We start from the raw sequence: 18821 nt of genomic DNA, 5'->3' as shown, positions 1-18821 counted from the left end.
TAGAGACGGCATCACACCTAACCGCCAGTTAACACTAATCAATGGATGCTGACAATAGCAAACAACATAAAAAGAATTAGCGAAATCGGTCCAGCCGTTCACCAGTGATGCCGTGACCAAGGGAAATAGGGATTCATTATTATACTATAAATTTATATATATATATATATTATAAAATAATAAGATTACTATAGATTCGTTATTTGTCTGTCTTTCCATCATAGGGCTGTGTATATCGCTAATCATAATAAAGAGACAGCTGTTTAGGTACTTATAATTACAGTAAAAAAAAATGTCCACTTTAGTGTCATCAATAAAATGAAATCAAAAATAAGTTTGCATTTTAATCTGATATTATAATTGAATGAAAAGTATTTGTATTATGTTTTGTTGTACCTACTAACGAAACTATTTTTGGAATGATAAAAACAATTTATATTTATTAATATCTTGGTTAAACTTAAGAAAAATATCGTGAGGAAACTTAAATTCATCTAAGAAGCAATTCAATGGTGTGTGTGAAGTTCCCAATCCGCACTGGGTCCGCGTGGGAACTACGGCCCAAGCCCTCTCATTCAGAGAGGAGGCCTGCGCCCAGCAGTGGGGCATAATAATATATAGGTTGGGATAACACTGATGAATATATTGCTTTTATCAATTATACTCGTCTAGCCCCTGTTTTCTTTTGAGTACTTTATATTTTAGCTGCTGCAATAACAAAATAATGACAATAAAATAAAATTCAAAATTAAGGGTTTCCCCACAAAATAAACTTTATTTAACATTTCTTATTCATCCTTATGTATTATAAATACGGAAGTGGCTCTGTCTGTTCGTCTGTTACCTCTGTGGTTATACCGCCTAAGTGTATCAACAAAAACTAACGGCAGAATATGCCAGCTAGGTGTAAAATATTTTTTTTTAAACAAATTTATTATTCGGGCAAAATTTGACACTAAATATACGTGCATTAAAATTTTTATTACAAGTGTCACCATCTAGCGGCATCGAACCATAAACCTTGTTAACAACACCACTATCGCTACCACTAGCGCAATCTACATTTTCCACTGTAAACGACGTCAGCACTTTAGTAAAACTATGCGTCATATCACTATCAATAGTTCTACCTTATACCACAAGATGTCGCTACTTTGTGTTATATTATCAGTTACAGATTAAATAATACTTAATTTTTTTTACCCGACTGTTCGAATGAGAAATAATGTTTTTTAGAAGTATATTCTACGTATTAGTTCGCTGAAGTGGCGTTGGGCTGGCGATGTCTGTCGCAGGACCGATGAAAGATGGAGCAGACGAGTCCTCGAATGGAGACCACGGACGGGAAAACGTAGTGTAGGGCGTCCTGAGGCAGTGGACGGACCTTAAGAGGGTCGCTGGCGGCGGATGGATGCGAGGGGCTGAAGACAGTGTTGGGGCGCGCCATGGAAGAGGCCTGTGTCCACCAGTGGACTGCTGTAGGCTGATGATGATGATGATTCTACGTAAGTCTTTTTATGCATTGATTAGTTTATGCAAATGACTTCCTCCATCATTATCCCATCGGAATTCCATAAAATCCTATGTTAGTGTTTCTCTGTGATATTTAAGGTACTTATGTTTGCTAAATTCAGTTAGTTTATGTACTTATAATACTTATAAACGTATGACGATTAGTATTGTTATGGGGGAGGCCTATGTCCAACAGTGGACCGTCCTGTGGTCCGATATGATGATGAATATTGTAAATACAAAAGTATGTTTGTCTGCTTGTTATCTCTTCACGCTTAAACCACTAAACCGATTTAAACAAAATTTAGTACGAAGACAGTTTAAAAACTGAAAAAGGAAATAGGATAGTTTTTATGTACGGGTAGCGATAAACATTTTTTTTCGCAGACAGAGTGACAGGTAAAAACTTATTTATATACATTATGTTCCAAACTCGACTTTGCATTTTACCACAGTCGGTTAAAAGGTAATTTGCAAACCTTGAATAAGAATGCAAATATCGTCTTCTCCGTACTTTTGCATATTTCATTACTTCCTTGGACAAGGTGGCATTGAACTTGTGACTCGTTGATGTCTTTTCTTAGGAGTGTATTTGCATAGAAAATTACAATTTTATTACCTGTAATATAAGTTTGAAAGTATATTTATCTCATTTTATTAGAAAAAACTTCTCTTCGATCACAACAATTCGTTTTCACGTTATTTTTTTTTAAGTATTAAATATTTTTTTATCTCTTGCGAAAACGAATTCTTCGCAAACAAAGTTGCGGGTAATAACTAGTATCTTATAATTAGTTTAAAACCCATTTAAATCCAATTCTATCCTGCCTTGTTTTTTCTTCATTCATTACTTTTATAAATGCTCAAGTAGCTCCTTCTGCCTGTCTGTTACATCTTCACATTTTTGGTATGTACCTAGATAGTTTAAGATCCAGGAAAAGACATAGGATAGTTTTCATCGCGGAAAATTACTTTCCGCGGGATAGTAACTAATTCACAGACAGAGTCACGGGAAACAGCTAGTAATACTTATTACATTTTTACAACTATTCCACTATGAACGAAATAACAATAACATAGAATAACTCTTTATTGCACACCACTACATAGTATGCAGTACAGAAAACACAGGTATATGGAGATTTACCAAGGTAAGCAATAGGCGGCCTTATATCTTCACAGCGATCTCTTCTAGGCAAACTTTCAAATACAAAATAAACAGAAACAAACAAAACAAAATTAACAAAATAACCTTAAGGTAAAAGAAAACATTATGAGGAAACCTGCACGATCTACAAAGTAGTCGATGGTTTGTGTGAAGTTACCAATTTACACTAGGTCCGCGTGGGAATAACAGCCCAAGCCCTTTCATTCTGAAAAGAGGCCTGTGCCCAGCAGTGGGACGTATAAAGGCTGTGTTGATGCTGATGATGATTACAACTATTCCGGTCTCGAAGGTGCTCATACAAGGACATTATTCTGCAAAAACCCGTTGGTGCCTTTATATATCCTTCTGACATCATACTGCGGCTAGCATGATTGTTTTATCATTTCAAAAGCCAAACAAATCAATCAATCAAATCATTAGATCTAGCAATTGAATTTAAATTCTAGTTTTATATAAATTTCATGGTTTTTTTTTTAAGTACAGCGTGGTCTTTAGTTGGTTACGTTTCCACCAAAGATGTGCAAGGTATTTGTTTTTCATGAACCGCCGGTCGGCCGAATGGTCTCGCCGGAAGACCAGCGCTGGCTCCACTAAAGGAGTCCGCATTTTATGCTGAGGCGGGACCATTTCGGGCGCATATATATAAGTATACATTTTTTTTTTTCTCTTTTTTAATTGTGTTTGTGTCCCGAATAAATCTTTTCATTTTCATTTTTTTTTTATCATGAACCAATTAAAACGCTTCATTTACCTATCCTCGCTCAGCACAGCTCTGGAAATAGATGAGCGGAGCGAGGCGAAGTATGAAGCATTTCTAATGGTTCATGAAACACATACCTCGCAACACATCCTCGCACATCTCTGGTGGAAAAAGAGCCTTAATATTGTATGAAAATTTTCATGTCTATAGTAGTAGTCTATAGTATATGTTGTTGAGGTTAGGGAATTTTATATCAGCATAGAAATATCAGGACAAAAGCTTTTATGAATCCCACTAACATTATAAACTAGCCGTACGTTACCCGCGACTCCTCAAGCGAAATAAAGTTATTTGTATTTGTATTTGTATTTTTGTATTTCCGTCCGCGTAGAATTCGGTTTTTGCTACCCTACCCTATGTCCTTTCCCGGGACTCAAAACTATCTGTATACCAAATTTCATCTGGATCGGTTCAACGGTTTAGACGTGATGAAGTAACAAACAAACAAACAGACTTACAAACTTTCGCATTTATAATATTAGTGGGATGCGAAAGTTTGTAGGTCTGTTTGTTTCTTTGTTACCTCATCACGTCTAAGCCGCTGAACAGATTTAGATGAAATTCGGTACACAGATAGTTTGAGTCCCGGAGAAGAACATAGGATAGTTTTTATGCCGGAAAATTGCATAGTTCCCGCGGGATAGCGATAAACAAATTCTAAGCGGACGAGTCGCGGGAAACTGGCTAGTTTGGAAATAATTCCGATCCCTAGTACATTCAAATCTGAAATATACTCAAAAAGGCACAAAACTTCGCCCACTCTACGTACAAAATTACCTATTACTGCATAAATTCGAGGGCCACAATTTTTTGCCACTCAGTGTATAATAATAAAATTTATAATGGACAAGTGAACTTACACAACTATTATTTACTTGGAAGCATGCTAGCACCTGTCGTCATTATGATCGCAAGTCGCCTGGCCGATACCGACTCGATCAGCGCCTGCGACGGTGTTGCCAGAGGTGACAAATTACCCCGATTATGGAGTAAACTTGGACAACGTTAGGCAAAAATAATCATAAACTAAAACAATTACTTTGCTCACCCGCGACCTTATGGTAGATACGTTTATAAAATCAGTGGGTGTTCATGCAGTTCCTCAATCTCCACACTGTAAGAAACAAATTTGATAGTTCATTGATAAAGACTCTCGCAAAGTAACGCCTGATTAAATAGAAATAATCACACTTTTACATAACATAATTTTTGGATGTAAATACTGTAGCTAAAAAGTGAAATTAAAAATACTGTCACATAATTATAAAGTGTACATATAAAGTAGAGCATTTTAAAGCAATGTAGTACTGTTAACCAACGTAAGTAAAGTATTGTTAATGCGATGTAGCGTTGTTAAATCAACGTAGACCGTTGTTAAACCAAAGTATAGTGTTGTTAAAGTAATGTGTTGTTGTTAAATAAATGTAAAGCGTTGTTAAACCTACGTAGAGTGTTGTTAAATCAATGTAGCGCTGTTTAATCAACGTAAAGTGAAACCAATGTGAAGTGTTTTTAAAATAGCGTAGAAAGATTATGCCAAGTCTATGCTATTATTATTTCTTCCTATTTGTGATTTTGTGCAAAATAAATCTACACAACTGCATTCAATCATATTCATCATTCCACAGTCATTATTTTAATACAATATTCACAATTCTGACCAATATGACACAGCAGTTCTATTTTTTTTTACACGGTTTTTTTAAATTTTTGGCATATTTTGACCCAATTTTGTGGCAACACCGGCGCACGAGTTGCCCAGTTAGTTCCACCCCGACCACCGCCGGTGAGGCCGCGATGCCCGCAACGAACGACAACGACTAACAAACAAACCAAAACGCGTTCCAAAACTGCCAAAACAGAACAAAAAAATCCTTTCTATTTTTGAAAAAGTGATTCCAAAATTAAAAGTCCAGACCAAGGATGTGAGTTTTATTAGTGTAATGTGGCTTTTAAGTGTATGAGTGTAAGGTTGTGTTTGGTGTTAATGCAGTGGATTAAAATAAGTTAAAAAAAGGTAAGTTGCGGAGTGACCTTTGGTTTTTTAATGTAAGCGGTTTAAAGTTGTAACTGTGGTTCAAGTCCTTTCGCTAAGATTAAACTAAATATGGTTTGAAAGGTTCATATCATAACAAAAGTTATTGGCTAAGTTCTATTGTTCTTATATTGGAACATAATAGATTGCACGAGAAAAGATTGCAGGCGATTAAAAGTAGTTACAACTACATTTTGTTTCATATAAAAAAAGTTTCCAGAGATCTTACTGGAATTTGTGTTAAAACCTAAAAAAATATGCGGCCTATTTAATTGAGTTTACACAGGAAAAATCCGTGTTATTATTTTCTCTATCACATATATATTTTTATTTTATTTATTCACACAGCAAGTGTGATTCATTATAGAATATTAGACGCTTAATATGATGTAAGATTGTCGTCATAAAACAATTGGAAATGTAAAAGGGTACTTTGTAAAAATCTGCCAAGTCTTATCACTTAAATTCAATTATTTCTATTCAATTAGGACTGTATTTAGTTAAAACAAATTTACCTCTCATAGATTAGAAAACTAATAAATAACAAAACTAAAACTAGAAAAAATTAATAAGTATGTTCTTTAGATAAGTACGTATCCAATCCCTCCAACCCCCCCATGGTTCCGCCATTTTAACAAATTTCCATAATTTTATTCAGCACCATCCTTAGTAGTAGAGCAAGAGTGGTTGTTCTAGGCGCCAGACGGCAGGGGGCGCTTTTTTTTTGTTATTCGACTGGATGGCAAACGAGCAAGTGGGTCTCCTGATGGTAAGAGATCACCACCGCCCATAAACATCTGAAACACCAGGGGTATTGCAGACGCGTTGCCAACCTAGAGGCCTAAGATGGGATACCTCACGTGCCAGTAATTTCACCGGCCGTCTTAGTTTCTAGCGCAAATTAAATTATAATGGCGCCCTTTGAGAGGCGCGGAAAGGAGTAGACAATCTCGCTCTACCAACTGATCAAGAACTAGAGGCGCTGAACTGAATCGACAAAAAAAACCATATAATTATCGAACAAAATTTCATGAACATTGGTTGAGAACAGCTGGATATCCGGACAGACATACGAAAGGATTTTTGACCAAACAAAAGTAGAGACGCTTCGTTAGCTCTTCGCTCACGATCGCTTTAAAAAGAGCTACCTTGAAAAAGACCCAAAAGACTTGTATCATTATGTTAATATATTGTTATTTAAAGTATACATATTGGAATAGTTATCACAGATTGTAAATAAAATTGATAGCCTTAATTAATAGAATTGTAGCGACACAGGATTGCTTAGCTTGCGCATGGTTATCACACGCCTGCTATACAGTCTGTACCCTCAGTAGACTCTGGCTCGCTACCGCAAACTAACATGTATCGGGACCTCAGGCTTCGTAGTCAGGTTCTCTAAGCACTTGGCCATCCGGTCGTTAAAATTGCAATTCAATATAATTTGAAACAACCCTCTATTGACCATTCTAAATCATCGAAAAAAAAATGGTTCAGTCGTGATTTTTGTTTTGCTTGATTTGGCGGGGGCACTGCTGTGTCGTATTATTTAATCAAAATCTACTCTGAAATATTGAATCAGGTGTAAACAAGATATTACATAATGGAGTAAAACCAATGTCCTTGCTACGTCAGTCACGCGTACTAAACAACTGTACTTGTGCGAAACATATTGGCGACATACATAGCCCACTGGTTAGAAAACCTGACTACGAAGCCTCAGGTGGGGTTTCGATTCCCGGTCGATATTTGTGTGAAAAATACGAATATTTGCTCTCGAGTCTTGAGTTTTTAGTATGTACATATTTAAGTATGTTTATCTGATGCTTTGTACCCATAGTTGCTTAGTTTGGGACTAGGTAAATTGGTGTCAAGTTTCCCGTGATTACTACCACACATCTGTCGCATAAATTATCAGAGACTTATCAGAGAGTGGTGAAATAGGCCCTAAATATTACCGAGTTAAAACCTTGAGGTTTAAAGGTAGATACTATAAAAGTAATTATCTAAGAAGATATTGCGAGGTCGATGCAATGATACGGGCAGACAATGCTTCGTCCATTGAATTATCTACTAACAATTTACATACCTCTGTATGGGGAATATCAAACATTTTAAAGTTAACAGCAGTTCATTCATAAGAAAAAATACTATACGACTGCGTTAATTGATATTGGTTTTGATCTGGTGGCATAGTGAACGGTTCTGTTGCTTTGAAGATGAACTCTAGTTGAGTTCGAAACGCGTCAGAGTTGTGTGGTGGTGGTGTTAGTTGGGTTTGTGTGTCCTTACAGTGTGGAGGCACATTTCTTGCATATACGTAGCTATCATAAGGTCACGCGTGAGCAAAGAAATTATTTTAGTTCATTGATATGGACCTTCGCAAAGTATAGCCTGATTTAATAAATTATTCTCTGGGCATAATAAACCTTTTAATAGCAGTTCATTTGACTTCTCTACATTATAAGTACAGGCTATACTTAGTTTGGATAAGTATTTAACTTCATGTAAACAAAACAACGAATACTACGATGGGAGAGGATCGGGCTGCCAAAAGAGCGTACGTGGGACGACCGGCTGGTCGCCGCCCGGTTGGGCGACCCAGGTACCGCTGGGAGGACAGTGTCCAGGCGGATCTGCGACGTCTCCAAGTCGACGACTGGCAAGAAGCTGCGCACGATCGGACAGATGGCGTGCTCTCGTTTCGGAGGCCAAGACCCTCTTTGGGTCCCTGAGCCAAGTTAGTTAGTTAGTTAGTTAAACAAAACAACGTCAATTGGTGTCTTAAATATTTAAATTCCCCCATTAAACTATCTAAACATTTACATTTCTATACTAGTATTACACACTAGTCTAGTTTGTATTACAATGATAGATAAGGAAAATGTTTAAAACCCTTGAATGTACCAAATCTGGCAGCTTAAGTTTGTTATTAAATGCATATTCAAACCAAGTACCTATAGGTATATTATGTTATTTTTCTAAAATTTAGTTACTTTGGTAAAAACTAGCCAAGTCAAGTCTTGAATTTGCAAAAATAAAAACATTTATTTCAGATCACAAAGAATCCATAGTTTTGTTAGCATACATTGACATACTATAACTATGTTAGCGATGAATTTAAATAATGACAATATTATTTAATAACAAAATAACATGATATAAATACTACTTTTAAATTAAAACTATGTACATAAAAATATCTTAGACTTAATAATACTTACATAAATTAAAAAAATAATAATATTCAATAAACCTAAAACTAAAACAAATTGCTTAAAGTACCCTTAGCACTACATCCCAAGTTTGCAACTATTATAGACCTCAATTATTTTGCCGGCGAAGTCAACAATTACGCATATTATTTTTCACCACACTTGCTCGTAAACAGTGTCGTAACATGCAAGCTACCTTGGTTGCAACCCCCCAAATAAAACCCTCGACCTTAATGTGCTTCTCATGAAACCCGTGGTCGGTAAATGAGTCATTGCCTGTACTAATTTTCATGCCATGAATACCAAGGTCGGTAAATGAGTTTGTTACTGCATGGTGTGCTGCTGCTCCGTGAGCGCGCTGCACACGCACGCCATGTACATGAGCGCAGCCAGCGGTATCTGCAATTTTTGAAAAAATATTAGTTTTTCTTTTACAAATATACAATTTTACTCGCAAATGTGATGAAAAACATTGTATGTCGCACTCAGTCTTCGACTTCGGGCTTCTAATAGACTCTCGTTCGTAATTCCTTATTTACCGCCCTTAAGACACAATGCACTATATTGAACTTGACTCTCATTTCACATTTATGTTTTTGATGGGACCTCGCTGTCTCAATTAGCTCCAGTAAACTTCAGTAAGCGAATTCAGAAAACAAGATAAATACGAACTTATTCGACAAACGATGGCATAACATTATTTACATCAGTACATAAGTTAAACATAACATAAGTCAAGGCCCCGCCCACCCGCGTGACGTCACAGGCGGAACTGCGCGAACCTTCGCTCGCCTTCACTTCTAGCACTAATGGATTTTGCAAATTAAAAGCTGGACCAATTATGAAGTAACATTTATTGAGCACTAGACGTTATTCGGGACTCCGTCCGCGTAGGATTCAGTTATCGGTATCCGCGGGGATTATGCAATTTTCCGGGATTAAAACTATCCTATGTCCTTCCCCGGGACTCAAACTATCTGTATACCGAATTCCCTCTGAATCGGTTTAGCGGTCAGTGTTGCCAATTTAGCGACTTTGTAGCTAAAAGTAGCGACTTTTGCTTAAGTGTTAGCGACCAAAAAAAAGTTTTGACGACAAAAATGGTTTAGCGACTTATCTGGCGACTTTTGGAATACAAATTTATACAGTTCTAGGACTAATAATGGATACATTTTTTCAACTCGGCGACGACGAGAATTATACGGTGCCAAGAGCTCTATATGAAAAGCGACAAACGATATAGGGAATTTCACTTGCCATACCAACGTTAGCCATAAAATATATAGAACCGTGCTGTTTTCAGGATTTTTCAAAATGTCATCATATAGAATGCAGTAGGTTAGGTTGGGTTAGTTTAATATCAACTCTGAAGAAATTACTATTTCAGAAATAAATTACTTTATGGCAAATGAAAATTCTAGAAAACGATACATTCGGGCATATGGAATTCGGGCAAACGATAGAGAACCCGTATACAGACTATTGTACGACAATCTTAGGAAGCAATAGGTCGGCAGGTCAACTCACAATTATATACAAAAATAACCTTACTAAACATCCCATCGTTAAAAATATTATTTGCTTCTTAATCAAATTACCAGTAGGTAATTGTAGGTGTTAGTAAACTAAAGTCTCAACATTAACCTCTGAACCTTCGATACATCGGTGAGGCAACACCGTGGGTTTACAGGTATATTGCGCGCGCGCAATATAATTAACATTCACGTATTAACAGGGATTAGGTGTTGGGAAAGAACAGGTTGAAGAGCGAGAGGCGTATATTGCATCGTGAAAGTTGTTTCTTTAAATCCCACTATCCCACTAATATTAACCTGTCCTCTCCCAGAGGCACAAATTTGTGCCCAAATTCCTTTGATCCTGTTATCTTGGGATATGACAGATTAAATGCGAAAGTTTGTAAGTCTGTTCGTTTGTTTGTTTGTTACCTCATCTCTAAACCGCTGAACTGATTTGGATGAAATTCGGTATACAGATAGTTTGAGTCCCAGGACAGGACATAGAATAGTTTTTATCCCGGAAAATTGCATAATTCCCGCGGGATAGCTATAAACTAATTCTACGCGGACAGAGTTGCGGGCAACAGGCTAATTCAAAATAAAGACAGCAAATTATCCAAGAGTTAGTAAACACATAAATACACAATAACTATATTTATGGACCAATAGGAGACTCATCTTCTGCTGGTCAGCACCTGGGCAAAGTGGTGCAAGCATGGCGAGGCATATCTCGCCGCGTTTCCAGAATGGCGTAAATAGTACGTACCTATTAAAAAAAACCAGCCAAAAGCGTGTCGGACACGCCCGAAATAGGGTTCCGTAGCCATTACGAAAAACTGAAGTAATATTTTTCTAAGTATTTCGTATTTTATACGGAATCTTCCATAGTTTAGGTATATTTTATACCTTAGGCTGCTATTTACTCTTAAACTACTAATAATCTCAAGCAAACTTAACCGTTATAGTTTTCTTGTAAGTTTGATATACTTACCATCATCCTGAATTTTTTCAAATTTTTCCACCCACCGGTTTAGATTTTAGAAGAGGGGGACGCTCGATTTTAATGAAAATTTGCACTTTAAAGTTGAATATTTTGCAAACAAATAATATATAATAGTGTTAGTAATTCTTAATCTATGTTATTTTATCGCCTACGTAAATCTAAATCGCGCTACAGCCTTTACTTGACCGGCCCAGTACGCCAGAATGGGGCAACCGTACCTGTCAGCTATGACACTCAGGATGCTGTTAGTACTCTTCCTGAGTCTGCCCAGCAATGAGACGATCTTACAGACGAAAGTACAGTCATCAGAAAAACCTTGTATCACAAATGATCTGATTTAACACAGGTTAAGAAACCACTGAGGATATTGATAGGTGCAACCACATACCAAACCGACACTTAGCACGCTAAAAGCGACGTTATTCCGTTATTAATAAGGTACAGGTGGATCGATGTTGTAACCGTTCGGTTAGTTGTGACATGTCTTAGGAATGGTCTCCGTTTTAGGATGCGCGGTTTTTCTATGTTGCAATTGATGAAACGTAAACGTATTAAACTTGCTATAGTTACGCGGTTTCGTACGCGTAAACCATTATCTGGCAGTTACATTAAAATTTAGGGATAAAATAAAAATAAAATGAAAAATGTTTATTGCCAAAAAACAATTTGACTTAAAATTACATTTAAAAACTGTACTTTGAAAGAAAGAAAGAAAGAATAAAAAGTTTATTTTGGCTCCATAAGTACCACCTAAAACTATGACTAGAACTAGCACTAAAACTATGTTACTTGGTGACACGGCAGGATACCAAAAAGGGTCTCCACTCAGCATGTGTTGCCGCACATTATGCATGCTTATTATTTGCTAAAGTGTTTTGCAATAGGTACCAGTCTCAGCTTGTGCTGGGCTCGTTAGCTCAGAGCTGATTTTCATAAAGGCCCCAGGGGTGGTTACAGTGGCGGATTTATGTTTTTTATGAGTGTAGGCCACTTTATATCCGCCGCCCTATGTAACTTTCTAAAATAATATTTTTTTGAAATCTGCCGCCCCTAGGCCGCGGCCTATACGGCCTATTTATAAATCCAGGACTGGGTGGTTATCGCAGCCCGTGTCGCAATCGAAGTTCGTGTCGTTCCGTCTTTCTGACGCTTATACTATTTGATACTAGAGTGAGAGGGACGGTACCTACGATACGGACTTCGATTTTCGAATTTCGGAGTAGGCCCTCTGCTTGAACATACTAAGAGTACAGTTATGAAATGGATTTGAAAAATTCCTCTGGGAATTTTGATCGTGATTTTACATTATATGGACACCTGTGAATGTTTTTACGGTACCCTTTAAGAGCGTTTATACCTGCTGAGCTGGCAATATTGCATTTTTGTTAGTTTTTCTCGATTATTCCATAAAAATTTAATGAAAATTTATTCAATATAACAAATTCATGAATTCCTATCCTACAATATTGTGTACAATAAATACTATCTAACATCCAAGACTAAAACTATTTATAAACTAAACTATGTTACAAAATAAAAACGTCATCCAAATTTTCTGCCCCAGGCATTGACCCCAAGACACTGGCAGCATTACCTCTCTGAACGAATGAAAATTAAAAATGTGGTCTGATAAAACTGTTCTTAAGGCGCTGTACGTAGTGAAAATTACAATTTTAGAAACTATTTAAAATATACTTACACAATACTAACAACTGCAATTTTTTTATATGTATATTTTCAGTCTATTAGCTAGTTTTTGACTTCATCAAAAACACGATTGCTGACAAAAACCTCGATAGATTATTTTTTTGAAAAAGAGCCTTCATTTACACGTTAAACCAAATATTATGAAAACTATTATGAATATCAACACAAAAATTTGCTTTATTAAATAGTTTTAGTAGATTTAGATTTATACTTCAAGATTTTCAATAGGTTGAGTACATCAATCATACCAATTTATTTCGTCTGGCAAAATAAAACGGTTCTAGCGCGCGGCGGCGGCCAAGTATTTCCCAGTCGCCAGTACACGCGTGTACGTAGTCGACGACGGACCTGTGCACATTTTTCTAACGCGCTAGTACTTCTTTTGAGAGCAAATAATATGGGTAATCGCAGTATTAAAAAAGTTAAGCGAAAGAGGAAACGCATAAGTGAACTCAGAGCACATATGAGAAGCATTACAGTACCTAAACGGTAAGTACCTACCACACACTAATCGACCGGCCGGAGTCGGGCCGAGTCAGCAGGGATACTACGAAACTCCAAACTCGAAGTTCGTGTCGTGCGGTCCCTCTCGCTCTCGTACTAAATAGTATAAGTGTCAGAGGGACCGCAACCCACGATCTTCGAGTTTCGTAGCAGCACTGCTGAGCGGATTTCACATTCGTACTACGACCGCAAGCTGGTTGGCGCGGGCCTCGGCTGCTCATGGAAGCGGACGGCTTCGTCCAGATTCTACCGCGACTGCCATACAAATTGTAGGCACGTTGTATAAACCTATACTACTCACGGCGAACATGCGGCGAACCTTGCGGCTACTATGAAACTCGAAACTCGAAGTTCGTATCGTACCATCCCTCTCGCTCTCGTATTAAATAGTATAAGTGTCAGAGGGACCGCAACCCACGATCTTCGAATTTCGTAGCAGCCCTGCTGAGCGGATTTCACATTCGTACTACGACCGCAAGCTGGTTGGCGCGGGCCTCGGCTGCTCACGGACGCGGACGGCTTCGTCCAGATTCTACCGCGACTGCCATACAAATTGTAGGCACGTTGTATAACCTATACTACTCACGGCGAACATGCGGCGAACCTTGCGGCTACTACGAAACTCGAAACTCGAAGTTCGTATCGTACCGTCCCTCTCGCTCTCGTATTAAATAGTATAAGTGTCAGAGGGACCGCACGACACGAACTTCTAGTTTCGAGTTTCGTAGTAGCCCTGCTTGATCCCTTTGACAGTTTCACTGACATTTCTGATAGTAGATGCAACAGTTTCGATCTAAGTTTAGATTTTCTCACTTTTTTGCAGGCAAAGGTAATATCTTGCATTCAGCCAAGTTATTTAACATAAATTATTTAATAAAATAAGATGGTTGCATTTGGTTGCACTAGTAAATTATTGACAAAAACATGTACTCCAACTGCAATCCGGCTGCAAAATGGGAGTTTGGATGCAGTTATTGCGCAGTTAGTTCAACTGCACCAGCACTGGACCCGACTGTCAGAGGACTGCATTCCAACTGCCATTTTAGGCAGTCGGAGTGCAGTTCTTACGCAGTTCTGATGTAGTTCTGCCATTTTACAGCCGGATTGCAATTGGAATGCGGTCCGTGTGTACCAGACCGTACATTACGACGCCTACCGCCTACCTTATCAGCGACTTATTTATTATAGGGACTTCGATTTGTAATTTACCTTCACGTAAATCAAGATTGGTTTTTTGGAATCTTTTTATATTTTTTATTTCCATTCCAATTTTTTTTTCTCTTACGGTCATCCCGTAAAACCTAAATTGAAAATACAAACTGAAATATAGATGCACAGAAAAACCAGAAAAATAAGACCAGCACTGGATATCGAACCCAGGTCCTCGGTATTCCGTACCGCGTGCTATACCGCTACACCACTGCTGGTCCACCAGCAGTGACCAGTAGTGTGGTTGACCGCAGTGGTGTAGCGGTATAGCACGCGGTACGGAATACCGAGGACCTGGGTTCGATTCCCAGTGCTGGTCTTATTTTGCTGGTTTTTCGGTGCATCTATATTTCAGTTTGTATTTTCAATTTTGAAATTAGTTTGTCTTTAATTTTTTCTCCCAAAATGTATCATCTTTAAGTAAAAGTGAAATAAAGTGCCCGGTTGAAGTGTAGCCTTTAGAAATGGACTTGAAAAATGTATCAAAGAAAACGAAATTCAGATGTAGAATTATGAAAAGGAAACTAAAACTACTGAAATTAACAAAAATAGTAACTGGTATGACCAGATCCAAGGTCTCCATGTCACGTGTCGAGCACAGTGTATATTTGCTGTGTGGAGTGGTGAAAATCATCACCTCAAAACAGTAATCATACTTATAGATGATACATTTTGGGGAAAAAATGAAAGACAAACTAATTTCATTTTATATGGACTGGTTACTACCCAAAATTGTTGATTCCCGTCGAGCTCGGGGAATGCCACTAAGGGAAAAAGAATCTTCATGAAAAATAACTGTAGAACCTCCTCTGACTGAAGAAAAAGAACTTTCTTCTACATATCTATACTTTTCAAGCGACGAAAATAGCGAAAACATCGCTTCATGCTCCAGACAATCAACTTTGGAATCTCCTCTGACTGAAGATAAATAACTTTCTCCTACATATCCATACTTCTCAAGTCATGAAAATAAGAAAAGCATCGCTTCATGCTCCAGACAATTTTGGAAGAGCTATAAATTTATTTAAAACTAATTGTTGCCGTCGACTGCGTCCGCGCGGAATCCGATTTAGAGCAATTTTTTTATTATATCCAAAAATATTTATTTTCCGTAACATAAAAGTATCCTAAATGTTGACCAGACTAATAAGCTATCTAACTAACTAATTTGGCTCAGGGACCCAAAGAGGGTCTTGGCCTCCGAAACAAGAGCATGCCATCTGTCATATCTATCTATCGACCTATTCAGTCTAAATGTTTATCCATTACCTACGTTACAAATCAAACTGTGGGCATGAAGAGGCATAAATAATTTGTTTATTACCAAGATTATTCATATTAAACGAAGATTTTGTTTATTAAACCAAAAAAATGTGTAATTATAATTTTAAGGAAAAATCCGGAATTCACATTAACCAGAATACGGATACAAACAGAATAAGGCCGTCAACGGGCTGCGTGACAGACGCGCGAGGCGCCCTGCATTCGCCTCCACCGCGTCGTCTGCTTCACCCCCTCAAATACCGAAAATTCTTCTATAAGCGCGCCTACTACAATAATTATGCGTGATAGACTTTTATTTTCTTTAATAACCGTTAATAAACATTTGTTCGTTTTTAAAGAATATAAAAGTCTATCACGAATAATTATTGGAGTAGACACATTAACTTACATATTATTAAGAACAGTTCTATCAGACCACAATTTCAATTTTCATTCAATTTTTATGGAATAATCGAGAAAAAGTACAAAAATGGAATGTTGCCAGCTCAGCAGGTATAAACGCTCTTAAAGGACCCAATCATACGCCGTATCATGCCATGACCGTAATAGGAACGTGTCAATAACGGAATGTCAAGCGCATACATGAACGTGCTAGTGGCCATAGTCTCATACTTTTCGATACAAAGAATATGTTTGTCTTACACGTTGCTATGTAAGAGAGCTTTATTCACAAAAAAAATCTTTACAAATGATCTGTTTCACAAATATATCATTTGTTCAAATACATAAAATTCTGAAACTGTGTAGAATCTTAAAGAAGTTATATTAAAGGTTAGGTAAAATTAGTATTGTAGTAATCCTGAAATTTCATAAATAAATATATTTTACCAAATGAAACATTTCTGAAACGAATAATTTGTAAAAAAAATGTCATTAGACATAATTGAACTTTTCTTCCAAAGCTATATCTTGGTAAGTACAGTCAAGTGCAAACATAAGTATCTATTCGAAAATATGTTTTCAAAAATATGTTACTACGGCCTTATTGCGTCGAAATAAGAGTCTGTGGTACTTATTTTTGAAACTTTGAATACGTTCATATTTTTACACTTGACTGTACCTACCCCACTTTACCCAAATCCTTATTAAGCACGCACTAGAAATATTTCAACACCTGCTTTTATGATAGTCACTCCTAAGGCACAATTACACATCAATAATAAACTACGCAATAGCAAAGGATACTCAGACAGTGGACCCTGCGCGCAAGGGCGTGCGCGGGCGCCGCCTTACGCAACCTCGGGAACCCACGCTCTATACTACGAAGTGCCAAATTCGAACTTCGTATCTTGCCGTCCCACTGGCACTTATATTATTTCATACGAGAGTGAGAGGGACGGCACGATACGAAATTCCCCCCTGTGTGTACTAACTGTTGTCCAAATTCGTCTTCAAAGAATTCGACATCTACGAGGAAAGTCCAATACCGCTTATCTGCCATATGTCAATACCGCGTATCTGCACTATGCTACGTATTACAGAGCGTTTGTTCAAAAATTCAAAATTCAAAACATTTATTAAATTCTGCTGCAGGCTGCAAAGGACTCTTTTACATGTCACTTTTTTATATACCTACTAGCGCTTTCGGAAAGACCATGTTAAGAAGAATGCGCCGCAGCCCGCAAGAAACTTGGTAGAAATACATTTTTTCAGTAATTTGTTGCCAGTTGTACAGAATTTCTATCTCTAAGGATTCCCAGTAGTATCTATAGATTCTCATTTCTACAGATTCCCAATTTTATAAAAAAGTGGTTCTAGCGCTTCGCAAGCCGGTGCAGAAGCACGCTCCTTACGCTCGCTCGGCTCGCGCGCTGTAGACTCGCAGTTCTTTCCAATCACTCCCACGCTTCGCTCGTCGTCGTACCTAAACAGAGACTTTCTTAAAGGTTAAATGAGCTGCGAATCTGTAGAGTTGGGATTGTGTTGAGTTGATAATTTGTAGTTGAGAATCTGTAAGAAAAATCTGTAATTGAAAATTCAAAGAATCGGGAAGAAGCCTTACAGTCGTTTTTAACTCTATATTTGTTTGTTTCAACGAATTTGCGCTAGAAATGACATTGGTTAAATTTGTCGCATACGCGGAATCGTTCTATGATTCCAAAATTTTAATAAAATCCTGGAATTTCAATCCAACTGCGACTATTTGCTATAGCGAATGCATAATCTAAAAAAATGTTTAATTTAGTAAAAGCTTGCGAAAGGCTCGTGAATATCAAGTAGTCGGTGTTTCGAAGACATTCCCTAATAGTCAGAATTTCCTTGACCAGAGACTAGCGTGGGCGGCCTATCCTACACAAAAACTGAATTCTTTATGGTCATATCAAGTTTCGCAACGTGATTCATACCGATCGCAAAATTGGCGAAAGACAATATTTTGTAGCAAAGTTTCGTGTGATACGCTCATGAGATTATTATTAAGAAGAATAGAAACCGGCCAAGTGCGATTCGGACTCGCGCACCGAGAATTCCAAAGAAGTTTTTAGGTATCTATGAGTTGATATATGCCTATGAGTGTTAGCAGAGTCTCTTTTTTATCCAAAATGTACGCAGCGTGGAGTTGGTTGTAAAATATAACAAAATTATTTGCTTAAAAATATGAATTCAAATATGAATGAAAATAAAGTTAAATTGTAATAAAATAACTGTATATTTAAATGCTATTAAAGCATGAATTTTGAGTAAACTCTTTGATTGGCTCTTCACTTATGCCACGTCGGGAAATATGGGATTGGATTATAGTGGTGTCACAAATCAAAAATCGATTACAGCCCATATGTCAGAAGAAAAGGCCCGCGGATTTCATTAAGAGCACTGCAAATAAGTTGGCCTGTTTACAAGCAAGTTTGATGAAAACTTTATGGTCATATCAAGTTTAACATGATTCATACGAATTAGCAATTTTAAAAC

General features: G+C 37.4%; 1 protein-coding gene across 1 annotated transcript in view; it reads left to right on the top strand.

The window, feature by feature from the left end:
* Positions 1-5208: 5208 nt before the first annotated feature.
* pio (zona pellucida domain-containing protein piopio) overlaps positions 5209-18821 on the top strand; it is a 68777-nt gene continuing 55164 nt past the window's right edge. The window contains exon 1 of the mRNA XM_074108829.1: positions 5209-5457. The gene's annotated coding sequence lies outside the window, so the exon portion shown is untranslated. The remainder of the gene's footprint in view (positions 5458-18821) is intronic.

This window comes from Choristoneura fumiferana, chromosome 27, assembly GCF_025370935.1.
Source record: "Choristoneura fumiferana chromosome 27, NRCan_CFum_1, whole genome shotgun sequence".
Taxonomy (NCBI): Eukaryota; Metazoa; Arthropoda; class Insecta; order Lepidoptera; family Tortricidae; genus Choristoneura; species Choristoneura fumiferana.
The sequence above is the reverse complement of the archived record's forward strand: the minus strand, read 5'-3'. Positions and strand labels throughout refer to the sequence as shown.